The sequence below is a fragment of the Astyanax mexicanus genome, chromosome 4 (assembly GCF_023375975.1).
Source record: "Astyanax mexicanus isolate ESR-SI-001 chromosome 4, AstMex3_surface, whole genome shotgun sequence".
Lineage (NCBI taxonomy): Eukaryota > Metazoa > Chordata > Actinopteri > Characiformes > Acestrorhamphidae > Astyanax > Astyanax mexicanus.
The window spans coordinates 17270435-17296544 of record NC_064411.1 but is presented as its reverse complement, the minus strand read 5'-3'; the positions used below and the strand labels follow the sequence as shown (position 1 = coordinate 17296544).

The window sequence follows — 26110 nt, the reverse complement described above, 5'->3', positions numbered from 1 at the left end:
GTGCAGGTAGGAGCGATATAAAAAAATAATTTATTAAATAAATAACAAAAGAAACAAGGAAACGAGGAACAAGTAAACATGTAACAAAGAAACACAAATAACCAATAACAAACGAGCGATGATAATAAACAAATAAGAAATATATATATACAAGGGAAATAAACTAGAAAAATAAACAAGGCAATAAACTATAAACATGAAAACAAGAAATAAACGAGAAACAAATGACTAAGGTTAAATACAGGGAACATAGAGCTAAACAAGAAACTAAACTAGACAAGGGGAACTAAACTAAGCAGGGCAAGGGAGAAAACAATGGAAATAAAGGAAACTAGAAATATACACGAGATAAACACAGAGCAAGGACTAGGGCTATGAAACGCGGAGAAACACAGAGAGACAAAACAACAGAGGTTAGTGCAAAGACCGACGGCGACAAAGTGGTAGACGAGGGCTATTTATAGTACATAAAACACACTAGAATTGGAAACACCTGGGGAAGGGGCGGAGCTACAAATGAGACACACATGGAAAAGTACTGAGACGGGAGACAGAGGGGAGCACAGGTCACGTGGGGAAGACACACAGAGACACGAGACAGGGCTAAGACCTGACACATAGGGTTTAAAAGGGCTGATAAAAACCTTTAGAAAAACACTGCAAAACACCACAAAACCAGCAGAAAAATATAAAAACCATAGAATATTTGTTTTAGCAGGAAAAGATAGTAAGCTTAATTGAATGTGTTTAATTGTTTTTATACCTGTCTTCTGAATTTAAACACATTTTATTTTGAATTAGTTTAAACACAACACACACAATCAAAAATCAAAAGCACAAACACATGCCCTCCCGCCCACCCATAAAACCCTAACAGAACATGCTAAGAAATATTACAATCTGAACACAAAAACTTGTCAAATTACCACATTATGGTTCATTAAAAAGTGGGCTTTCAATGTTTAATATGACCTCCCCTTCCCTCACAACAGTTACTTTTAACGTCACCACTCCACACAGTGGCGGGAACGCTGAACTCCTCCATGGTGTCACTGAGGAGAACAGTCTCATCGCCTTTTGTGGAGATTCCCACGATCTCCATCTCCACTGTGATCTTCAGTGACTCTGGTTCCTGTAACACAGAACATGGTGATAGGAGTAAGTTTTAGCAGTCTACATTCTTTTCTGGTACAACAGCACAACAATAAAGTGTTAAACTACGGCACTGTAGTTATTAGTAGTGATGGGTCAGACTCTTAGCCGGCTCTTTGAAATAAACGACATGCGCTGACTCCAGAGAGTGAGCCAATATATATATATATATAAATATAAACGTATAAATTAAAGTTTTACGATGATACATATAAACCACAGTAGAAGACAACATAAAAAATATACATTAAGGAAGAAAACTAATGATAGAAATAGTGAAATACTAACAAGAGGCAACAGTGAAAGCTCCTCATAAACTCTTACAGTTTTTAGGCATTTCTTATTATTAGCTCTCTAAAGGTTTTCAAAAGTGGAATAAAGTCCAGTAAGAAGATATCAAATCAAGTATTTACAATGATGATAGTAGTATTTACTCAATAAAATAATAATATTAATAATATACTTAAAATCAAGATCAGTGTATGAAAAAAAACATATATATCACCAAGGTTCACATTTACAGAGATTTTAGTTTTCTTTAAAAAGAAAGAAGAAAAGTCTTGCCAGAATTAAGATACAATGGAACATAAAAAAAAGATGATTCACGTTCTGATTGACAAAAAGAGCATTCAACATTGAAGTGCTTGATCTACCCACACCTTACACATGTGACCTCGCATAAACTGTGTTTTGTAGCAACATCAGCTCCCTCTTCCACAACAGGGCAGATCATAACAGAAACCAATCAAACCCTCAAACATGAGCTCCTTTTTATGTCAATCTTTGCTAAAGTTTTCAAAAAACATCACCTGGATGCTTGTTTTTTTTTTTTTTTTTTTTTTTTTTTTTTGTTGAGTGACACTTTGTTGATGGTGTTCAGCGCTGTTTATTTCACTGTATAGAGTTTCACATTTGAAAATAGTATACACATTTACATTGGACCTGTTTGTTTACTTGAGATGGGCCTTTGTTTTTGTATTTCATTATTTATTTTTATAAAAATAAAGCCATATAAATAATATATATTTTATATAATGTATGTTTCAACTCTATTAATTCATTGTACACATAATTTGGTAATAAATTGAATTAAGCAACCAAAAAATATAAGTAGCTACTTGGAAGCCGAAAGAGCCGTCTCTTCTTATACCTCTTTTCCACCAAAAAAGTGCTGGTGCCGGAGCCGGTTCCAGGGAACCTTTTAAGAACCCTCTAAGGAGTCACTCACTACGTATGTAAATGTGGTTTGATTTGTTACAAACAGCAGAGATGTAGTAATGATTCAGGACATTCAAGGCAGAAATTAAAAATGATGCAGTTCTAGCATACAGTTTTTTATATACATTTTTGCAGTCTCATGGCTCAGTACATCTGTAACAAAAAAAAAATCTAGGAACTATTAAAATCAATAAATACTTTTTTTTTTACTTTAAATACATTTATGAAGCCTATATCTATGTAAGAAGTGTAAATCATCCTTTACACACAATACATTTCTTCATTTCTGTATTGGTATTGAAGAGTAACTGTTTATTTTACCTTGAGTGTATTGACAAATATCTTTCAATTATGATTACTTATCTTAGTATCTATAATTACATAATCATTGTGTGAAACCTTGTATTCTATATGCATAACCAATACTCACATTGTATTTGATCATTTTTATTACTCACAATGTATTTTACATGCATTTATATAGAAGATTAACCAATAATCACAGCATATTCTTTACATATATAGTAAAACACTGTTTGATCAGGCATGTGACTAACACCAACCTTATTATGACAAATTAACCCACATGATACATAAGGCGTTTACTAACACATAGGACCTATTATATGGCGGACTAACCACGCGCTACTAACACATTAACATATAACATATGAGACCTATTGTGTGACTTGTGTAGCTCATGCTTGAAGCATTTCGTTTACTGCATGTTTCTGACTAACGGCCATCAATCATCAGCTAGTGCACTCTGTATGAACTGAATTGATACAAAGGAGACTTCGAGACGAACAGTGCGGCCTTTCTCTCTGTGCGTGCAAAGTTCTTCACCTACCAAAGCGGGAGGAGGACACGCGCACATAGGGAGGGCGGCACTGTCTAATTACTGAAACAATATCACACTGTCTGACTGGATACAGTCAATTCTTGAAACAATACCACACTGTCCGGCTGGACACAATCAAGGCCAAACACTAGTGGTCCGGTCAGACCTGTGAAACTTACTAACACGTACTAACACGTGAAATTACGCATGCTAACATGAGATGATTTTAGCAACGCCTCATCAGCAGGTTTCACGTCATTTGGGGTATAAACATGGAGTCAGATCAGAGGGGGGTCAGAACTTCTACTGGGACGGCTGTTAACTGTCTTGTATGTATTGGTTCTCCTGAATTCAGTAATAAATACTTGGCTTGCTTTCAACTTCACTCCACCTGCCTACGACTCTCTATCAAACGAACACGTAGGGGAGTTGTACCCCGGACGAGAGGTGGGGGCAGGGCCGCCGCTCTGCATACGCAGACAACGCAGCCAGCGTTAGGCCTCAACCATTTTGCAGTTGCAGGGAGCCAAATTGACTGAGAATGAAATGTGTTGAAATTATGACATTATTAAATTTAAAACCCAATGTGAATTATTTATGATACGCTCATCTTTTTTGTCTTTAAACATTGCATGGGGCACCTACTCTACTACTTAAAAGCGGCACGTTATTATTTTTGTGCATAATATAATGCCCCCACCCCTATTGCCTGAAATGGCACGGCTCGGTTTGCTCTGTTGGTTGTTGCCAGATGTGACATTTTCCAGTCAAATAAATAATCAAAAAATGCATGGAGGCGCTAAATCTTGCGCATGTTTAACCATTTTTAAAGTGTATGTGGCCATTCTATACAAAAACTTGTCCAGTGCAATATTTGTGTAAGTTAAAAACTTAAAATAAAATAAACAAATAGGATGAAAAATCGTAACTTATCTGGCAACCTTAGTCCTAACTGAAGTAGCAACGCTACTTGAGTTTGGCAGGAGACAAGTTCACCGCGCGAAGTTGCTACTAAATGGTAATTCAACTATGAAGCGACGGTTTGAGTCTGGAGCTGAGAAGAAGAAGAAAAAGAAGCAGAAAGATGAGGCCCATGCATCCCTTTCTGGTGAGTAACTTCGATGATAAAGGTTTAAATAGTTTTGATTACTTCATGTTCAGTGGTGTTGCCTGAGCTAGTTACGTTGGCTTTGCTGATTTGGTAGCTTTAAACGCTTAACTAGAAACTAATCTGGGTATTGCAAGGCACGTGGCACGTTTGCAAATAGTAGTAGTGTAGTTTGAAGATTTTTAGTGACTTTAATAAAAAATTAATAAACAGAGTAGCCTACCTATTGACTAATGCCGTCAGTGCACTATCCAAATGGTCTGTATGACAGCAGGATCAGACAGCTCTATAGATTTTGACAGGCTGATATAAATACACCACGAATATAAACGATAATTTCATAACCTTTAAGGCTGGCTTGTGTAAATGACGTGTCCACTGCTTAAAATAGACATGCATCGTTTCATTTATTATTTATACATTATAAATAGTACTCTTGTGCTGTTCTTCACTGTTATTGGCCTTACTTATAACGTTGTAAATATTCACAGTTACATGTGTAATTTTAATAAATTGTAAAATTTTGCGTAAACCTTTTGTGTTTGTGTGTTTTTTTTTTGTTTTTGTTTTTTTTTTTTTTGGGGGGGGGGGGGGGGGGGGCGGGGGCTCCCTGACAAGTTATGCTTAGGGCCTCCAAAACCTTAGCAGCGGCCCTGGGTAGGGGTTAACCCACCTTTCATTTTCTTTTATACAACAGTATTAAGAACTTTATATAAGGTGTATACACCTTATATAAGGTGTATGGCTATACATATGCCTATTGGGTTCTGTCTTTTCTTCTCAAATTAATGCACTGAACTGACGCAGCTCTCTCTAATGAACGTCAGTCGGTAACAGATGCTGTAAATACTAAATGCCTCTTAAGAATATTTTTTAGTTGGAGGACCATTGCTGTCTTAGACCTCCAGGCCAATATTTAATAAAAAATATATTCGTTTAAAAATTACAAAAACATTATTGGAGACAATCAGTGATTTTAAATTATTGTCCAGCCTTAAGTATTATGTATAATTCATATTCAATATACATATCAGTGGTGTGCAGTAAGGCCTCTAAGGCCTTCTAAGGGCTGACCAAATGTGCATGTAAATAATTACATATTTTTTTATCAGGATGTATATAATTATTGCAAGTGTAAGCATTTATTTTATAGATTAACGAAAAAACAGCAACTAATTCAAAGCATTAGCCTGTGTTTTTCGTTGCTATAGGACTGTATGATTGACAGCGGTACTGACCAATCAAAGCTCTTTAAAATGTCTTCTGCTCACGTGTCCGCGGACCCTTCTCCTGATTTTGAGAAGGGTGTAGTAATGAGTCTATTAGAAAAGTCTTAGGACAATCTAACCAATAAGACTCATGCTTTTCACTCCGGGGGCGGGGCCATGGCTGCCTAGCCCCTTCTCTGCGCTCGGATGAAGGGGTCAGGCTACGCGCATTGATTACTAGTAAAACGGAGAGCGCATGCTGGATAAATTAAATATTTAGCTAACTATCATGGAAATAAGACAGATATTGTGTCATATTATATTAAAAAGCCTTTTTAAAGGCTGCCCTTCAATGTGAAACTAAGTAATATGCCGTGTGACTGGTGATTTTTGTGTGTACTTAATGTTTTGGCTGCTCTGGCGTCCTGTAGAGATACAAATGAGTGATATTTGTTAAACGCCTGTACTTGTAGGAACATTAAGCATTTATTGTTGGGTCTATTGTATGCTTTTGTAGTTTGTAGCTGTATTTGTGGACTGTTTATGTGTATTAAGTTCATTGGAACTACTGGTCTGAATCTTCAGGTCTGCAACTTAAGCTGGTTCTCTGGCTCTATAGCAGTGGTCTCAATCTTATTCTATCTGGGGGCCGCTGTAGGTAGAGACTGGGTGAGGCTGGGCCGCACAGGACAAGAACACGTATTTTATTCAACACATTCTGCCATGCCAGGTGTTCTGTCGAGTTATGCTACCCATCGATACACGCTTTCTAAAGACACTGCGCATGTGCTAACCTACATTTGTATTATTATTTCAAGTGTACTATAATAATTCTGTTTTTCTAATATTTTTTGTTCATTTAATAACCTGGACTGTCATTACATTGTCAAAGTGTAATGGCAATTAATAATAATAACAATAATAATAAAATATGATCTTAAAATAAAAAAAAGATTATAATAAACTCTTACTACCATAACTTTACCCTGATACGGTGATTTAGACTATCCAAACATAGTACATGAACTTCTGCTGGAAACATGCTCTAATATTGTGCTACTTTTGTGCTTTTACCTTTAAATATACACAAAAGGGTAGCACGGTTTGTCAGGGTAGCACAAGTCGACAGAACACCAGATCTCTCTTCTCGCCGTGTGGGCGTATCTTGAATCCAAATAAGGCTACAGGTGTAGTCAATTTTAAACTTTTAATGATTAAATGAACTTTACTGTGCTCTATATAAATCCATATTTTGCCGTTTGTGTGTGTAAGGCTCGAATGTGTGTGTGTGTGAAGTCCCTGATTGGCTGAAAGCAGCGCGGCGGCTTGATTCATTTGAATAAAGAATGCGGGGTTGCGTTCAACGCAACGCAACCCAACCCAGCTGGTATGCAGTGTCTCTCTCCATTGAAGTGAATAGGATGCGATGTGCTGTTGAAGATACATCAGCAATGTTATTTTATTATTTATTCTGTTTATTGTTTATGTAAAAACTGGGTTTGCAACATTGAATATTAATCAAGCAATCGGTTATTTACACTGGAGGAGGACCCTCATTTACTGTGCCGCTGAACATTTACAGTTTAAAAGGGATTAAAAATATTATAAATAAAATTAGAAAAATTAGAAATAAAAACTGACATTTACTATAGACGGAAAAAATATAAAGATAAAAAAGGAAGAATAAAAAACTTTAAAAAGATCATAAAAATTAATACATCAAAAATAAAAAAATATATATCTTATGAAAAAAAATATTTGATCAATAAAAATAATAAAAATATTTAAAATGAATTAAAAAATAATTAATATAAAATAAAAATTCATTTAAAACAAAATCAAAGCCTTTCTAATAGTGCGCAGAATAATATCAGTTTCAGTTAGTTTCGGTTTCAAATAATTGAAACAGCTCACCAAAACCTCAACCTATCCTTTATATTTGACAATATTTGATTAACTTTACAGGTCCTCACTCATCTTAATTAATTTAACTAAACTATTATTTGAAGCCTCGCGCTGAATTCAGCTCGGCGATGCTAGAGAGAGAGCGGCGCATTTTGCCTGATTTCTCTTGATTGAATATGAGTAAATATTCGAATTTAATACCATACATTTGGCTACACTTTATAGGACTTTATTTATTTATTTATTTATTTTAATCGCAGTGCCATGCAAGCTTTCAAGCTCTGCGTGACTGCAGCATTTTAAAGCGCAGGAGAGATTTTAGTCAATTAATTAATATATACATTTTTAAAATAAATTTGCCCTGGTGATAAGAAATGAACGCTAACATATAGCTTTATATTGCTGTGTATTTCAAATGTTTTTTTTAAGGTTTATATACTTGACATGCAGCACCAGATGACAGGGTGATGCTTTATTTTTTAGATATGAAAAAAAAAATTAAAAGTGACTTTCAGTTACATAATAGCAAAGTGAAATGTGACATAAATGACATAAATAAAGTTATGTCCAGTTCAAAGTTCTTTTCTCTTTTAATTGTTCATTTCAAAAACTCCAGCTATTGAGTAAGAATAAGCATCTGTTAAAATTCTGGACAGCAGAATGCCTGTGTCTGCTCTATTAAGCTTAGTCTGTGTACTAAGCATAAATATAAATCCTTATAACTGTTTGATCCAGGTGTTAAACTGTTGTATTAATACCATTTTAACGTTTTTAGTTTCTATGTTTTGAAATTCGTTAGATTATATTTTTGTCAACATTTTGGGTTAATTTTCGTTTGTTATTTTTCTAATAATAATAGAAATTATATAATTAATTTATATATATATAATTAATTTATGCACTCATTAATATGCCATACCACATGTCTGTCTTTGTTAAAGAGCATAATATAAAGTATTTCAGCATGAAAGCACGTATTTGTAATGTGTCACAGCGTCCTGAATCATTACTACATCTCTGCTGTTTGTAACAACACGTCTCGCAATTGGCCCGCGGGCCGCGAGTGTGAGACCCAGGGGCGCAGATGGACATTTTGAACTGCTGTAAAATTATATATATATATATATGCTGCAATAAACTTTAGAATAATCACTTTTCTGATCAACACTAGCCATACTGAAACTGTTATTGGTCTGGTATGTCAATATGTCCCCAGTGCCATCTGCGCGCATTCTTACACCATGATGCCAAATCACTGACATCCTACTATTCCATATCACATTGTTTGGTTTTTGAAAAAACGCTGTCATTGTTTTTTGTTTCTTCATTGCTACAGCCTAGGCAAGACCAGGAAGACAATGTTAACATTTTACATCTTATAATTTCAGTTAACAGCGACTGCTTACTAAAATAACATCATAATAACATCATACATAAAATCAATGGAGAGAGCCGCTGCATGCCTCGGTGCATGCCGGGTTGTTGCGTTTAACGCAGCTCCGCCCTCCGGCTCAACTTTATTCAAATAAATCCGGCCGCCGCACTGTGTCCAGTCCAGCCAATCAGGGAAAAGCAGGCTGCGTCCAGCCAATGAGGGAAGAGCAGGCTGCGTCTTCACACACACACAAGCCTCTTACACACACACACACACACACAGAACAGGCGCCTGTTTATAGAGCTATAGGTTACAGTGAGGTTGGTAAAAAAAAAAAAAAATATTAAACTTATGACTGTCTACTTCTGTTGCTTCATTTTAATTCAAAAACGAGCAAGGAGATCCAGCGTTGAAAAAAAGTGCCAGTGGACACGTACCGTAAGGAGCTGGTAACTGCCTGTGTCTGTAGTCTACAGGCAGTTACCAGCTCCTTAGAACCCCGGACTTGAGAAGGTGCGTTAAATTTACATTGGAACTGGAACACGGAGCTCCGAACAATGTAACCTCTGAACTGAACGCTTCCTAGTTTAAAAACGAGGGCATTGTGGAACACAGAATTCCACAAACGTACAGTTAATTAAATTAAAACCCCAACGTTTATGCTTGTAGATGCTAGATTTCGGATGAGGTCACTATAATCATCTGCGCCCATGGTGAGACCCCTGCTCTGTAGTGTTTATGCGTCTCATTTTGACCCTGTGGCTATAAAGACTTCCTAAAATCAAACTTGGGTAAAGGGAGGAACTAGAAGAGTTTGTGACACAGAGAGGAAAAAAGGAGTAAAAAAATTGGAGCAAGCCAGAGCTCAGGGTAAAAACTGGCATAAATTTATTTTTATGCAAACTAAGATCCAAAACTGAGTGACTGTAGACAGGTGTTTCAGTTTCATTGTCCAACCCCGGTATGTCCCAAATGTGTCTATAAACTGGGTATAGGATATATATGATATCTCAATAAATTTTATAAAACATATTTTCTTTTTTTTTGTTTTCAGCTCAGAAAGTCCTTTTGTAACGATTGTAATAATACTTTTTATTAATTTAAGTAATGTCTTTTTTCCACAGATCTTTCAGACACATCCCATGTAAAAATGTCCCCAGAGCTCGTCAAGCTAGTCATACGGTTAGCTTATTAGAATAGGCAGCAGTGACTTCATTTAACTCACAATAGAAAAAAGGGCAATTCTGTTTATATTCTTTTTCCTAAAGTTCATATTAATACTTGTAAAGGGTTAAGCATTTAGTGGGTGTTAACATATGAACAGCTCAGGCATGAGAGATTGTGGTAGCTGCCTACCGTTTCATACACAGCCAGTCTATCTCTGCTCTCTCCTACTGGTATGCAGATTAGCTAAGTGTCAAACGGTCAGGTTGTTACCTGTTTGTGATGTGTCCATTTTTGTAGTTCCACAAACTGTAGTTTATTTTTACACCTGCATATCCGGTTAGCCTAAATTTTACCCTGTATATTTAATTCCCAGCGCCAGAGAGCTTTATTTTCGTGATAAATATTTCTTAAAACTGCATTGACACTAATGTGGTGACGTGTTCGTGTGTGTTGTGTTGGTACATGTAGATCAGGTGCAGCAGTGCTGCTGGGGTTTTTAAACACAGGGTTCAAACACCTTTTACCATGTAAAATTCAAGCACTTTCAAGGCCCACTTTCAAGTTTTTTTCAGCGTATTTCAGTAAAGTGGAGATATCTCAAGTGGTGATATCTCAAAACTGTGATTCAGCGATAATCAATATATTGCAAAACTATTCTCCACACTTCACAGCGACTGAGCTTCTGAGAAAAAAAACACTTCTATGTAAGTAAATAGCAGGAGTTATGGATTGATTGGTGTCAGTTTCACACAAGTTAAATACCAGTGTTCTCAAAATACTGAGTATCTCAACATAATGTGTATCCAATAAATTTCGTTCCACTTCACGATTGAAAGATTATTGATCTACTGTTCGAATTATGATGTATCTGGCATGATACGTCATAAAGAAGAAAAGGAGATCCAGTCCAAAATTGTAGTTCCGTCAGATTTTATTCAAAGAATCTTCTGAGCAAAACAGTTTTTTTGGATACATCAAAAATTGAGTAAAAAGATTATTGAAAAATGAATTGAAATAAAAAGGTGAAAATAAGAGGAAAACCCCAAAGGTGAGAAAAGTTGGGGTTTCCAGAGTTCTCGGCTGTGTGAACAGGACCTGTGGCTCTGTAGTCCCTCTCGGGAGAAGCTCTCCCGCCCAACTCTACTCTTCTTCCTAGACAGAGTCTAATAAAAACAGGCATTCGCCTGGCCTCAGTCTAATGGTGTGTGAGGAGGCTCCTCACACCCCCCGGATCCTGATACTGATAAGCAGTTATTCATCCTATACGTCAGCCGAGAACTCGGTCACCCCAACCTTATCAGACTATAGATTACATGTACAGAAACTCATGGTTCTGCTGGAAAAAAATCAATCATGCTAAGTTGCAAGAAAAACGGCCTTGCTTTGAGCACAAGGACACAATATACATACATTCTAAGTCACAATGTGAATCATCATGAATCGTGCTAAATGCTTGAATAACATACTGATTAAGTGAAATGCTGATTTAGTTACACACAGATTAACCCTTTAAACAATGAACATAGTAAGGCAAAACTCCTCCGTATTCTTACACACTTGTTAATTCTTCACAAAAAAACAAACAAAAAAATCATATATTTATGTTTGAAGCCCAAAATGTGGCAAAAGTTTGAAAAGTTCAAGGGGGGGCCGAATACTTTTGCAAGGCACTGTATATAGTGGTTGCTTGAATGTATGTTTGGCTGTGTACAAAAGCTTTTGGCTAAATGCTTAAGTTGAAAGAATAGATAAGATTGCAGATCTTGCAATATAAAAGCCTTTTATTGAATCACATAGATATGAATATGAGTAAATACATAAGGTGATGTAAAACAACGATAATAGCTGGTACTGGATAAAACAATCAATAAAGTAAATGGATTAGATATTTTTAGTACCTTTAGAGATATAAAAAAAACCCTTTAGCAAAACGATACCAAATAAGGAAAAGATAACAGAGTATATAACTTTAGCAACACAACACAACCAAATATCCCTGTAGATTAACTTGCAGATTTTTAATCAGACTGACTGAACCATAGACCAATGAGAAAACCAGTAGAGCAGGGGTGTCAAACTCATTTTAGCCGAGGGCCACATTGGCATATTGGCTGTCCTCTGAGGGCCAGATGGAACTTATAAATGTAATAAAATGTAACCAAATGTAATATAAAATGAATGTAATTACTCCTTAATGTTAAATAACTCTCAATATACTATTTATTCAATCAAATATTACAGTTGCATGGAAAAAATGTTTGCTTGTTGCTCTATTAACATAAATCCTTTTAATTTGTCATGTTATGAAATCCAAAAACTCTATCAATAAAGAACCAAACTATTCAAGTGAATAGAAATGACATAAAATACAAGTTACATTAACTTTGATCAAAACGTTTGATACTGAAATAAGGCTTAATAAATATAAAATTAAAAATTGTGAGCTGTTAAGAACATGTGATAGATTTAGCATTTCCTCAGATTTAGCAGTTCCTCATACAACCACTAGTCGGAGCAGCAGCAGCACAAGCCCGCAGTCTTTACTGAGTCAGAGCTACAGCCCAGCCACGGGCTACAGGGCTCAGCTGAGGCTCTGGAGCGTTTTTACAGTTTTTAAAATTCTTCTGTGTAGAAAATAAAGATTTTAACCCCACTAAACAGATAATACAGCTCTCTACAGTTCATCTTTCAGCCCAAGCAGCTAATAGCAGCAGTTTAGAGCAGAGTCACGGAGTCACTGCTCAGATTACATTATAAACAGGTCAGTTAGCGCGCTGCTAACCTCAGGATGTTTATAACTACAGAGTTTAGTGGACACACCACGGCTGCAAGGTTAGACTGTTGAAGGCTACTGAAGACTATTAAAGGCTATTGGAGGTTATTGAAAGGGTTATTGCGGGCAGAAATCAGTAAAGGCTGGTTAGATAAGTGATTCACGTGCTCCTCCTTTGCTGAGGTGAAACTGTGACTAGCGCTGTCACAGTGATGTTTATTAACGTCATTAAAACAGATTTTGTCAGCTATTTTCTTATAAATATTTACACAGAACTTATATCTCTCCTAACAAGCGTTTATTTTGGTCAGTAACACTCTTCGTAACACAAAAGGCATACCGGTCTTTCGCCTTGAAGCACAGCCGTCCGTCTGCATCAGCTTCTCTTTTTCTGGACATTATGGGATAAACGTTTGTATGTCTCAATTCCACCCGCGAAGTTACGCCTTCCCTCCGGCAGGGTTTCCACATCAATGACTACACTGCCGTGTAGTGGCAGTAAGCCGTAACTTCGCGGGTAATACAATCGACAAGCATTGTGGGAAATGTAGTTTTTGGTCAAAGAACGCTTCTGACCTATTTATTATAGACACTAAGATCTTACAAGCTCTCGCTTGGATGTGGCCACATTTGGCCCGCGGGCCTTGTGTTTGACACATGTGCAGTAGAGGGAATCAAGGATCCTGCAGTCTTACTGCTGCATAGCCTGCTGAGTGTTGCTTTCAGTATGGAAACTACAGCTAGACCGTTTTTTTTTTTTTTTTTTTAACTCTGAAAAGGATTTTGTTGGCCTTTTGTTGCAAGCTAAGAATATTCTCTACTCCTAAGAATACTCTACTCCTTTAAACTAGGGCATCTAAATTTTAAAAGACTAAGTAATGCTAATCTAACATCTGGAGCAAACACTGGCAGTGCCCTCGCTCCAACTACAAACTACAAACGTGGAGTGGAGGAAAAAATAAAGAAAGTTTTAATATGTAAACAATTGAGAATGTGTTAAGGCTGTAAATGACATAAGTTGACCAAATGATCATTTCCTACTTAATGGCAAAGCATATTCAATTTTTAAACCTAAAAATGTCCTAGAATGATAAAATCCTCACTTTTGTTTATTATTAGTTCTAAAGCTAATGCTGAGATTTAATATACGATTTTACTCTGAGCTAGCATCATCGCTTTACTATTTATTCAGCATATCACTGAAAAAATTTTAAAAATGTATGTTCCTAGTTTATGCTGTTAGTGGTACCATTTATGATTCTGTGTGTAAAAACGTCTTAAAACACAACACTAAGTGTTGAAGAGCTCTGCAGGCATTAACTAATGTAGGTATACAAACATACATAAAAACACAGCATGAAATTCAGTAAACATCATCTCTGGATAAGATTCATTTTTCTGAACCTGTAAAAAGCCATTTTTAAATGAAGTTCTTGTAACAGAGTGAAGATTTTGTGCATGATGAGGTGTTTTTGGCTGTCTGAAAGATTTAAGGTTTGCATTTTTTATGGCAGAGGAACAGATTTGGGATACTTTTCTATCTTTTGTGAATGCACTAATGTAATATAAGTTCACTCTGTAAAGTAAAACTCTTCCCACAGTCTGAGCAGTGATACGGTTTCTCTCCTGTGTGAATGCGCTGGTGCAGTTTGAGAGTACTCTGTTGATTAAAACTCTTCCCACAGTCGAAACAGTAATACGGTTTCTCTCCTGTGTGAATGCGCTGGTGCAGTTTGAGAGTACTCTGTTGATTAAAACTCTTCCCACAGTCTGAGCAGTGATACGGTTTCTCTCCTGTGTGAATGCGCTGGTGTTTTTTGAGATTACTCTGTTCAGTAAAACTCTTCCCACAGTCTGAGCAGTGATACGGTTTCTCTCCTGTGTGAATGCGCTGGTGTATTTTGAGATTACTCTGTTCAGTAAAACTCTTCCCACAGTCGAAACAGTAATACGGTTTCTCTCCTGTGTGAATGCGCTGGTGTATTTTGAGATTACTCTGTTTAGTAAAACTCTTCCCACAGTCTGAGCAGTGATACGGTTTCTCTCCTGTGTGAATGCGCTGGTGTATTTTGAGATCACTCTGTTTAGTAAAACTCTTTCCACAGTCTGAGCAGTGATACGGTTTCTCTCCTGTGTGAATGCGCTGATGAAGTTTGAGAGTACTCTGTTGAGTAAAATTCTTTCCACAGTCTGAGCAGTGATATGGTCTCTCTCCTGTGTGAATGCGCTGATGGTTTTTGAGAGTACTCTGTCTAGTAAAACTCTTCCCACAGTCTGAGCAGTGATACGGTTTCTCTCCTGTGTGAATGCGCTGGTGTTTTTTGAGACTACTCTGTTCAGTAAAACTCTTCCCACAATCGGAGCAGTAATGCGGTTTCTCTCCTGTGTGAATGCGCTGGTGATTTTTGAGACTACTCTGTTCAGTAAAACTCTTCCCACAGTCGAAACAGTAATACGGTTTCTCTCCTGTGTGAATACGCTGATGCAGTTTGAGATTACTCTGTGTAATAAAACTCTTCCCACAGTCGGAGCAGTGATACGGTTTCTCTCCTGTGTGAATGCGCTGGTGATTTTTGAGATTACTCTGTTGATTAAAACTCTTCCCACAGTCTGAGCAGTGATGTGGTTTCTCTCCTGTGTGAATGCGCTGGTGTATTTTGAGACTACTCCGTTCAGTAAAACTCTTCCCACAGTCGGAGCAGTAATACGGTTTCTCTCCTGTGTGAATGCGCTGGTGTTTTTTGAGATCACTCTGTTTAGTAAAACTCTTGACAGAGTGCTGATGTTCCTCCATGTCGGGACTTGGCTCCATCTGTCTGTGAAATGTAGCAAACAATTTCTGCGTTTTCAGGAGATTCTTCTGGATGGCTTGTGCTTCACCTCTTTCAGCAGTTTAACACTGTTCTTTATTAAATATCCTGGTTGTTTATTCTGGAAAAACAAAGAAAAAAAAGTTTGTGTATTAAAATAAAAGCAGGTCAATTAACCAAAAAGAATTACCTACATTAGTTACACTATATGGAGAAAACTACTGGGACACCTTCATACTACAATAAAGGCTTCAGTACTTTTATCCCATTATAAATTCACAGACATTTTAATATGTAGTTGTATCTTGACTGTCAGCAGGCTGCAGCTGCAAAATGTATGTAGCAGAAACACTGCTGCTGTCCTGAGCACTGAATACAGTGTTATACTACTACTTTAGTAGTATCACACTTTACACTATAATCCATACTACTAAAACTTGAAGCTCGGCTGCGCTCCGGTCCACACCTAGAACCTCCCGCTATGAAGCCGAGCGGAGCGCAGTGCGGCCGAACCGAGTTCCTCGATTAGGCTCGGCCCTGATGCAGAATTTTAGATTTTAGATGCAGAATGAGCACACCTGATGCTTCCACAAGTGATTAAACAGGAGAGATAGTTGAGGGAGGCAGGTCTAATTCAGTGGTTCGGCTTTCAAAGGTCTGATAAACTTCAGCTTGCTCCCAATTGTGCCGGAAAGTGGAGTTGACTAGCAACGGTAATGCATCTAATCTGTTCCACCACCTCAAGCAGTTTCACTACACACAATATCTTCCTTATTCTGGCTGAAGCACTTATGTAGTTTATGTTGTATCTAAGTTATTTATAGTTGATATAGGTTTGTTTATTTGACGGTGATATCGTGTTCCTTTTATATAAATGAAGGCTTTCTGCATTCTTTATCCTGGATGAGGCACTTTTGTTTTGATCTGTTAAATATGTTTACAAAAGGATAAGAAGCTCTGCCTCTGTTGTAATGTAAAGTTATTTATATTGGTAAAATGTAAAGAGGTTATTGGTTTGTGTTTGACAGAGATGTCATGTTTTTATATTGCTACATGCAAATAAAGGTGAGCATTAATTCATTCTGACCATTTTTTTATTTCTAAAGTATTATACAGTTTTTTATGAGAGGAGGCTTTAAAGACAGTAATAGGTACAGATTTCCATTGCAGGGATTCCTAACAGTTTTTCTGAGGCCTTCCAAATATTTATATAGATATCGAAATTATATTGTATCGACCGAAATTAAGGAATGTATCGTGATATAAATTTTGGCCACATCGTCCAGCACTAGCTGTAAATATGTCATACTGCTCTAACAAAGTGTATCTCATTTTATCTTATAAATATCTTTGTAATTTTCTGACTTGCAGTATATCTCTACCCCTCACCTTTTATAATCAAATATTTAGTTTTTCAATACAATAATTTCAGTGACCGGAAGCAGAAAAAGCCTGTATTAAATGTATATGCTTGATGAAGAATCTCGACCTACCCCTTCCTGTTTTTATGTTCTAGAAATGAGATAATATTACTTTTTTTATTCAGGTGTAGGACCATTTATGGGATAATTTATCTGCATACAATCACAGCTCCAGAAATGACATTAATCTGTTTTAATAAGGCAGTATGACATAAAATATCGTAAGAAATAATGTTGCCAATATTTTTGAACATCATGAACTATATTACCCTGAAATATGGAGCCATATCACCCACCCCTAATTATCACATTCAGGGTAGTACTTAAAAATTCACACTGTTTTCATTTCCTATTATATATCTTCTAGAGACATTTTATATATGTTTATGTCCAGTATAATTTATTTTACTTTATTCCTGCATATATGGAGTGCATTATTACCCAGCAAAAAGCTACACATCGGCCCTTCGTGGGCTAAGTGCGGGCACTGTGGGCAGGGGCTAGCCCATTAAAATTCCAAACAGGCCCAACATGGGTTTTCTGTGGGCAGCCTGTTCATTGGCTGGCCGACTCAAATCCTATAAAAGGCCGCTGTGGGCTAGCCTGAACTGGTCCAGTGCATTAATGCCCCTGTAGGCCCAGTGTGGGAATTATTTGGACAGCCAACACTTTGATGCGCCCACACAAATCCCAGGCAGGCCCACTGTGGGTCAGCCCACATTCAGCCTGCACCATTTCACACCCTGAAGGGCAAGTGTGGGATATATGTGGGCAACCCACACTCTGGCATGCCCACACAAATCTCATGCAGGGCCACTGTGGGTCAGCCCTAATTCAGCCTGCACCATTTACACACTGTAGACATTGTGTGTTATATGTGGGCAGCACGCACACATATGTGAGCATGCCCACACAAATCCTATGCTAGGTTACTCTGGGTCAGCCCAAATTTACCATACAATATTTTACAATCTGAAAGTTTGTGTCATAACAAGTTCATATGAAGGGTATCTGAATATTTTTTATTGTTTTTGTCTGTGAGAGCTAGGTAGATTAGCTAGCTTAGTGGATAGGAGCAACACTGTGTGAAATGTAGTATCAGCTCTGAAAGATTTTCTAAACCAAAAGTGGAGAAAAATCAAGGTACCACAGCAGAGTTGTGCAGAGACCTTTGGAGGGACACACACACACACACACACATAGTAACATCTCATATTTTTCAAGACATATACTGTATAGCTATACATTTTTATTTATAAAAATATTTTTATTTAATATTTTGGATAGCTACGAATTTGCTCCATGGTGCTGATTCATAATCTCACCTTTATTATTGGTAGTGCTGATAATAAATAAATAAAAATATTAAATTATAAATGTATTTGTGCTTGACTATACACTTTGTGTAGGCCAGCAAGGTTGTAAAAGTTACATATTTTTTTTATTTTTGCATGTGATATTTAATTGTGAGGATCATGTAACCAACGAATCCACCCCCCTCCCCCTCCCCCCTCCCTGCACGTGCCTTTACCACAGAGCAACGATCAAGCTTAATTTAACAGTGGCCAAAAAATTGAATTTTCGCCTGATTGAGGGTCCCTCTATTCAGCTTTGAATATTTTTTTAACTGTACACTGTACCCTGGTGATCAATGGCTCATATGAAAGTAGATACTTGGGGTCCAAAAATGGACCCATTGGTTTTCAGTATTTGGTAAATTAAATAACCTATTATTGATGATACATTTTGACAATTTTTCAAAAAAAATTAAAATCGCCTATTGTTTTCACATACAAATCATCATATCTTTAAAGAACATGATGGTATCAAACTAATTCTGCTTATACAGGTGCACTAACTACTTGTCCATGAGCATCTACCTATAAGCCTATAACTTTTATTAAAGTTTAACCAAAGTGTGCCAAAAACGTCTCCAAGTGTCCCAAACTGTGTCCAAATGGCACAAAGTTCCCCAATGGCCAAAAACTTCTGTATACAGCCACAAATCTCTGTAAATGACTCAAAAGTAAAAAGAAAACTAATATATATACATAATATCATATATATACATAAATATATATATACATAATATACATAAGTATATATATATATATATATATATATATATATATATATATATATATATATATGGCCGAATCAATAGTGTTACACTGATGAGTTAATGTACAATTGCTCCCCAGAATCACTCAAACAGCTCCAGCAAAACTTCTGATAAGTGTAAAGTTTTGTTCGTTGAACGCTCCACGAAGCGCTTTGCTTCCAAATAACAGTGAACGCACCTCAAACCAAACACTGCCTACATCCGCTCTCCCTCTGGGTCAGGAACCTCCTTATTTACTGCTGATTCGCCTAAACTCGCTGATTGACAGCCTTCCAGACCAATGATATACCGCCTCGAACCGCTGCGTAAAGGCGGAGCTAAGCTGAAACACAGAACCATAGACGGAGACGGGAGCGCATACGCACGGCTGTATCTCTGGCTCTGATTGGTCTATTTTGACACACAATGGCTCGTTTGAAAGCTGAAAGTGTCTACAATTGGACGAAACGGCTGTCAGTCAAAGTCAATGGAGCTTTTCGAATTTCCCGCTGTGTTTTTTTCGACGCTGAATAAATTATCAGAGCTTTTCAGCGCGTAAGTCTTCACGCTCTGAGGCTGATTACAAAAAAACAAAGCGCACTGGATTATAATACTCTGATGGATTTTGAAGAGGACATCTGTGGCTAAATGGAAAGCTGTATACTACTTTTATTTCTCAACCCTGATGGATTAAGTTTCGATGGGGAAGTTCAGGATTTAAATGCTCCAGTGAAAAATAGCGTTTTTTTTCATCTTGGGTGAGTAAGCTGTTTAACATGTATAAAGCGGTTTTATTCGGGTTTAAACTGTATTTTGTAGTTGCTGTAGGTGTTTATGATTTTTTAAGGTGATAAAAGTTAAAGTTAAGTTATTAGTTTTGGTTCTGAAGTGAGATCTCTGTGTAAAGCTTCTGTCTGTGTCTGCTGCTGTGTGTGTCACCCCTCCCCCTTCTCCCCCTCCTCCCGTCTGACTGCCTGAACTCACACACACACCGCTGCACACACACACAGCCACGAGAGTCCCCCGTCATATCAGAGCGGTTTCACCGCAAAACATTATTTATTTGTTTATAATTAATCAAAATGTCCGCCGAGTCGATTTCCATTCCGCCGGCGGAATGGCCACTAGGGGGACTGCGGAAAGGGGTTAAAGGCAAAGTCAGTGAGTGACTTTGGTCTGTCAAAGTGACTGAAAGGTAAGTTATAATTTCTGTTCTACTATACGCTTTTATATTTTTGCTAAGATACGCTAATGTGGTGCTAATGCAGTTACCACTCTCAGGTTATTGTAGCATTATAAGGGTAGCAATGTTGTAGTTAGCATTGTGCTAAAAAAAGTTAGCATTGTGCTAAAAAAAGTTAGCATTGTGCTAAAAAAAGTTAGCATTGTCCTAAGTTAGAATGAGAATTTACCTCACATTTAAATAACACGAGGGGCTCCCAAGTTGGCAGCTTATCTCGGCTCTTGGAGAAAGACTGCTGTTAAGTAAGTTAACTTTATATCCAAGTATGTCAACAATAACCAGCTAAGGGAACAATGGCTTGCTAAGGGAAATATTAAGGGAAATGGAAAATGGAAAGATAGCCAGTTAAGCTAAGGGAAAGCTAGCCAGTTAAGCTAAGGGAAAGCTAGCCAGTTAAGCTAAGGGAAAGCTAGCCAGTTAAGCTAAGGGAAAGATAGCCAGTTAAGCTAAGGGAAAGATAGCCAGTTAAGCTAAGGGAAAGCTAGCCAGTTAAGCTAAGGGAAAGCTAGCCAGTTAAGCTAAGGGAAAGCTAGCCAGTTAAGCTAAGGGAAAGCTAGCCAGTTAAGCTAAGGGAAAGCTAGCCAGTTAAGCTAAGGGAAAGCTAGCCAGTTAAGCTAAGGGAAAGCTAGCCAGTTAAGCTAAGGGAAAGATAGCCAGTTAAGCTAAGGGAAAGATAGCCAGTTAAGCTAAGGGAAAGCTAGCCAGTTAAGCTAAGGGAAAGCTAGCCAGTTAAGCTAAGGGAAAGCTAGCCAGTTAAGCTAAGGGAAAGCTAGCCAGTTAAGCTAAGGGAAAGCTAGCCAGTTAAGCTAAGGGAAAGATAGCCAGTTAAGCTAAGGGAAAGATAGCCAGTTAAGCTAAGGGAAAGATAGCCAGTTAAGCTAAGGGAAAGATAGCCAGTTAAGCTAAGGGAAAGATAGCCAGTTAAGCTAAGGGAAAGATAGCCAGTTAAGCTAAGGGAAAGCTAGCCAGTTAAGCTAAGGGAAAGCTAGCCAGTTAAAGCTAGCCAGGAAAGCTAGCCAGTTAAAGCTAGCCAGTTAAGCTAAGGGAAAGATATCCAACTAAGCTAACGGAAATATAGCCAGTTAAGCTAAGGGAAAGCTAGCCAGTTAAGCTAAGGGAAAGCTAGCCAGTTAAGCTAATGGAAAGATAGCCAGTTAAGCTAAGGGAAAGATAGCCAGTTAAGCTAAGGGAAAGATAGCCAGTTAAGCTAAGGGAAAGATAGCCAGTTAAGCTAAGGGAAAGATAGCCAGTTAAGCTAAGGGGAAAATAGCCAGTTAAGCTAAGGGAAAAATAGCCAGTTAAGCTAAGGGAAAGATATCCAGCTAAGCTAAGGGAAAGATAGCCAGCTAAGCTAAGGGAAAGATAGCCAGCTAAGCTAAGGGAAAGATAGCCAGTTAAGCTAAGGGAAAGATAGCCAGTTAAGCTAAGGGAAAGATAGCCAGTTAAGCTAAGGGAAAGCTAGCCAGTTAAGCTAAGGGAAAGCTAGCCAGTTAAGCTAAGGGAAAGCTAGCCAGTTAAGCTAAGGGAAAGCTAGCCAGTTAAGCTAAGGGAAAGCTAGCCAGTTAAGCTAATGGAAAGATAGCCAGTTAAGCTAAGGGAAATATATTCAGTTAAGCTAAGGGAAAGATATCATTTTAAAAAGTTTTGGTATTTTTGTGAACCTGATATCCTGATATCGGCCACCTCACATGTTTATAGAATGTAACTACCAGTCACACACAGTGACTGTAATGGCTATTTATGTTTCACCATGAATAGCCTGAAGAAATTCAAATTCAAATAACTATCACTATATAAGAATCACTGTTATCAAATGCAGTCTGCAAATTTCTCTAAAATTAAGCATTGTACATGAAAAGACACTAACAGATGTAGTATTTACCTGACTGCATTCTCATATCTCTATATTATCATTTTAAGAGGCCGTGAGAAGATCAATCATGCCACCACCAAAGGATGCAGAGATCGAGCAGGTTGCAAAGGTTTGGCTTTGGAATGCAGTCTCTTCAAAAAAAATAGTTAATTCATGATCTATGCTATATTAATGCATAAACAATATTCATTTTTGATATTATGATTAACTATATCTGTTCTATTTATGTAAAGTACATCCATTTTCTCCTTCATTATTATTGCTGTGAGATAAAAACCTTAATGCAAAAACTAATGTTATATTCAATTAGATTTTTTTTTTACTGGTTTGATTGGGATGACATTTTGGTTCCAAGTCTACAAGCAAGAGGAATAAAATTAATAATAGAGATCAGGGGTGGGTTTCCTGAAAGCTTCGTTACGCTAAGAACTTCGTTAACTCGTACGTAAGATTGATCGTTAATTAAAGAGTGTTTCCCAAACCCGTGCGTAACTAAAGTACTACGTAAACTCGCTCGCAGATTAACGAGTGCCCTCACCCAGTCGTTATTCTTAAGAGCTTCTTTAGGGGATCTCTACTTGCAGTTCAGCACCTTAAACACCAGGGACTGCCAATTTTGAGGGTGAAAAATTATAATTTCCCTTGTTGAAGCAATTATATTATGTTACTATTAATTATAATCAATTATATTATATATATAATTATTATTATAATAATTAATATTATTATATTATATTATATTATTTCCCGTGTCTGCGGGTGCTCCGGTTTCCTCCCACAGTCCAAAGTTCAGGCTAATTGGATGTCGGATAAAAATTGCCCCTTAGGTGTGAGTGTGTGAGTGGATGTGCCTGTGTGTCTGTCTGCCCTGCGATGGATTGGCGGCCTGTCCAGGGTGTATACTGCCTTCCCCCCGATGCCGGCTGGTATAGACTCCAGCCACCCCCCAAGACCCTTAACGGATAAAGCGGTTGACGATGAGTGAGTAAGTGAGTGAATGAGTTATATTATATTATATTATATTATATTATAATGCCAACTTTCTCTGTGTAGTCTAACTGGGCATACTGGAATTGACCAATCAAACCCATAAATTTTTAAAAATCCATATTCCTGTAGATGATGCTCACGGTCTAAGCAAAGCTGCAAAGTCACCAAGTCCGTGGATTCTGTAATCAGGCTGTTATGTGGCATATACACACTTATATACACTTCCCACCAGCCCGGGAATTACAGCACAATACAATATATTTCCATGCTATTGGGAAAATCCCTGGTACTGTAGGTCCGGTGCAGGGGACGCCTGCAGTGTCTTTACTCACACCTACACGTATTGTAAAGGGTATCGGTGAATGTGCAGGTAATATTTAATATTATTCTTTATTTAGGTGCTTCTAATCAACATTAGCTGCGGTCCAATCTGAAGGGAGCTGCCCAACTAGGCAGCATTTTCAGGCAGCATAGGCGCGCTCCCGAGAAAAGGACTGTCCCATTCGGAAGGTAGCATGTGCTGCCTACCTGGGCAGCTGCCTTATTTTACCCCGATTCTGAAGGCAGCGTGAGATGTATCCTTCACGGCGAAGGCAATCCCATGATGCATTTCACCAGATCAGAGTTCCAGCGCTCAGATTTAAATACATGGCGGACGGAGCCGGCACTGCCACGGAGTTTCTGTACAAATGTAAGTAATTCCCTCCTGTATTTCCACTCACCGCTGCGTGGGTTTATCAAACAAGCATATTTTAGACTGTTTTAAGCTGTTTTCCATCGTTGTTTTCGCCTGTACTTCATTTAATGTAAGACCTGACCGGCGGAAGCTACCGTTAGCTTATCGCGCTAATTTACCGGGTAAGCTAACACGCATCTAGCCGACTTACAGAGTACCAAACGCGGCTGCAGCGCTGAGGAAACCCCCGCTAGGAAACAAAGATACCCTGGCCGTCCAGTATAAAAAGTTTTAACTGTTTTAAGTCACTGTTACGTATAACTAAGTGATTTAATGTGTAAATAGTGTAAACGTGTAGAATAACCTGTAATTCAGTGATTTAATGTGTAAATAGTTTAATTGTTAGAGGGAATAACTAGATTTACCTGTAACTGAGTGATTAACTGTGTAAATGGTGTAATTATGAGCGTGTTCTCCATAAACCGCTGTTACTAATTCAGATTTATTTTTTCCACAGGGATGAACGTGGGCCGGGGAAGGTGAACTCTGGTCAGACCGGCTGGAGGCAGCGTTAGCTCCCTTTATGAATATATATATTTTTTCTTTGAATGTAATAAAGTTTTCTCTCTTAACATTATTATTTTTGCTTGCTGTGTGTTTATTGTCACTATGCTTATTGTAGTATCACATCTCAACTAGTGGGTATGGGTAAATAAATAAATAAAAAGTTTATGAATCATGTGTTTTATGCAACTAAAAGATAAAGATATAATAAAAATTAGCTGACTGTGTATGAATGTACTATTGTGTGAAACGTAGCTTAGTTTGATAATTTAGCTCTGATGGCTCATACAAAATATTTATTATATTATGGTTTCATTACTCATGCATTTCTATGAAGCATCTAATCAAAAATAAATTAAATACATAAATAAAACTGACCATACTCTGAGAATTAAGTGAGGAAAAGTGTATAATTAAAGTAAATCATGAATATTTAAATATCTGAGAAATAGCTGCCGCTGCATTGAGATTTATCCCGAGGTAAGTGATCATTAACTTTAGTTTTTTATAAACAGCTCACGGGCACAGCGCGCTAGACGTGATGACGTATGCTGACTCCAGAGCGTGTCCCGAACGCGCTGCCCTATAAGATCCCTTATGGGTGAAAATGCTGCCGAACGAGGGAGCTGCCTTTGAAGGCAATGACTACCTAGGCAGCTCCCTTCAGATTGGACCGCAGCTATTGTGTCCGTTCATCTGGGCAAACTCTGGGGTGTGTCAGCTCACAAATATATAAACACCAGTCAAAAGTTGACGCGTCTCTTTTTTTCTTTTTTTTACATTGTCGATTAATATTAAAACTATGAAAACAATTAATTGACGCATATGGAATTATCTAGTTAACAAAGAGGTGCATGGCCTTCAAAATCCCCTGACCTAAACCCAACTGAGATGGTGATTTAGGATGAGCTGGAGCTTTACAGTGTGTGTGTGTGTGTGTGTATATATATATATATACACTGCTCAAAAAAATAAAGGGAACACTCAAATAACACAATAAAACTCCAAGTAAATCAAACTTCTGTGAAATTAAACTGTCCACTTAGGAAGCAACACTGATTGACAATCAATTTCACCTGCTGTTGTGCAAATAGAATAGACAACAGGTGGAAATTATTGGCAATTAGCAAGACACACTCAATAAAGGAGTGGTTCTGCAGGTGGGGACCACAGACCACTTCTCAGAACCTATGCTGTCTGGTTGATGTTTTGGTCAGTTTTGAATGTTGGTGGTGCTTTCACACTCGTGGTAGCATGAGACGGACTCGTCCGTTCCCCAGACCTGAATCCGATTGAGCACATCTCGGACATCATGTCTCGCTCCATCCACCAACGTCACGTTGCACCACAGACTGTCCAGGAGTTGGTGGATGCTTTAGTCCAGGTCTGGGAGGAGATCCCTCAGGAGACCATCCGCCACCTCATCAGGAGCATGCCCAGGCGTTGTAGGGAGGTCATACAGGCACGTGGAGGCCACACACAATACTGAGCCTCATTTTGACTTGTTTTAAGGACATTACATTAAAGTTGGATCAGCCTGTAGTGTGTTTTTTCACTTTAATTTTGTGTGTGGCTCCAAATCCAGGCCTCCATTGGTTAATAAATTTGATTTCCATTGATGATTTTTGTGTGATTTTGTTGTCAGCACATTCAACTTTGTACAGAACAAAGTATTCAATGAGAAT

The 26110-nt window shown here is 37.7% G+C and overlaps 2 protein-coding genes and 1 pseudogene across 2 annotated transcripts in view; 1 reads left to right on the top strand and 2 right to left on the bottom strand.

Moving 5' to 3' along the window:
• Positions 1–26110, top strand: part of LOC125801678 (zinc finger protein 160-like) — a 289977-nt gene that overhangs the window by 133825 nt on the left and 130042 nt on the right. The gene's annotated exons all lie outside the window — the stretch shown is intronic.
• The window catches only part of LOC125801360 (zinc finger protein 239-like), a 151085-nt gene that overhangs the window by 25018 nt on the left and 99957 nt on the right, over positions 1–26110 (bottom strand). The window lies entirely within an intron of this gene.
• Positions 13493–26110, bottom strand: part of LOC125801219 (zinc finger protein 585A-like) — a 30316-nt pseudogene continuing 17698 nt past the window's right edge.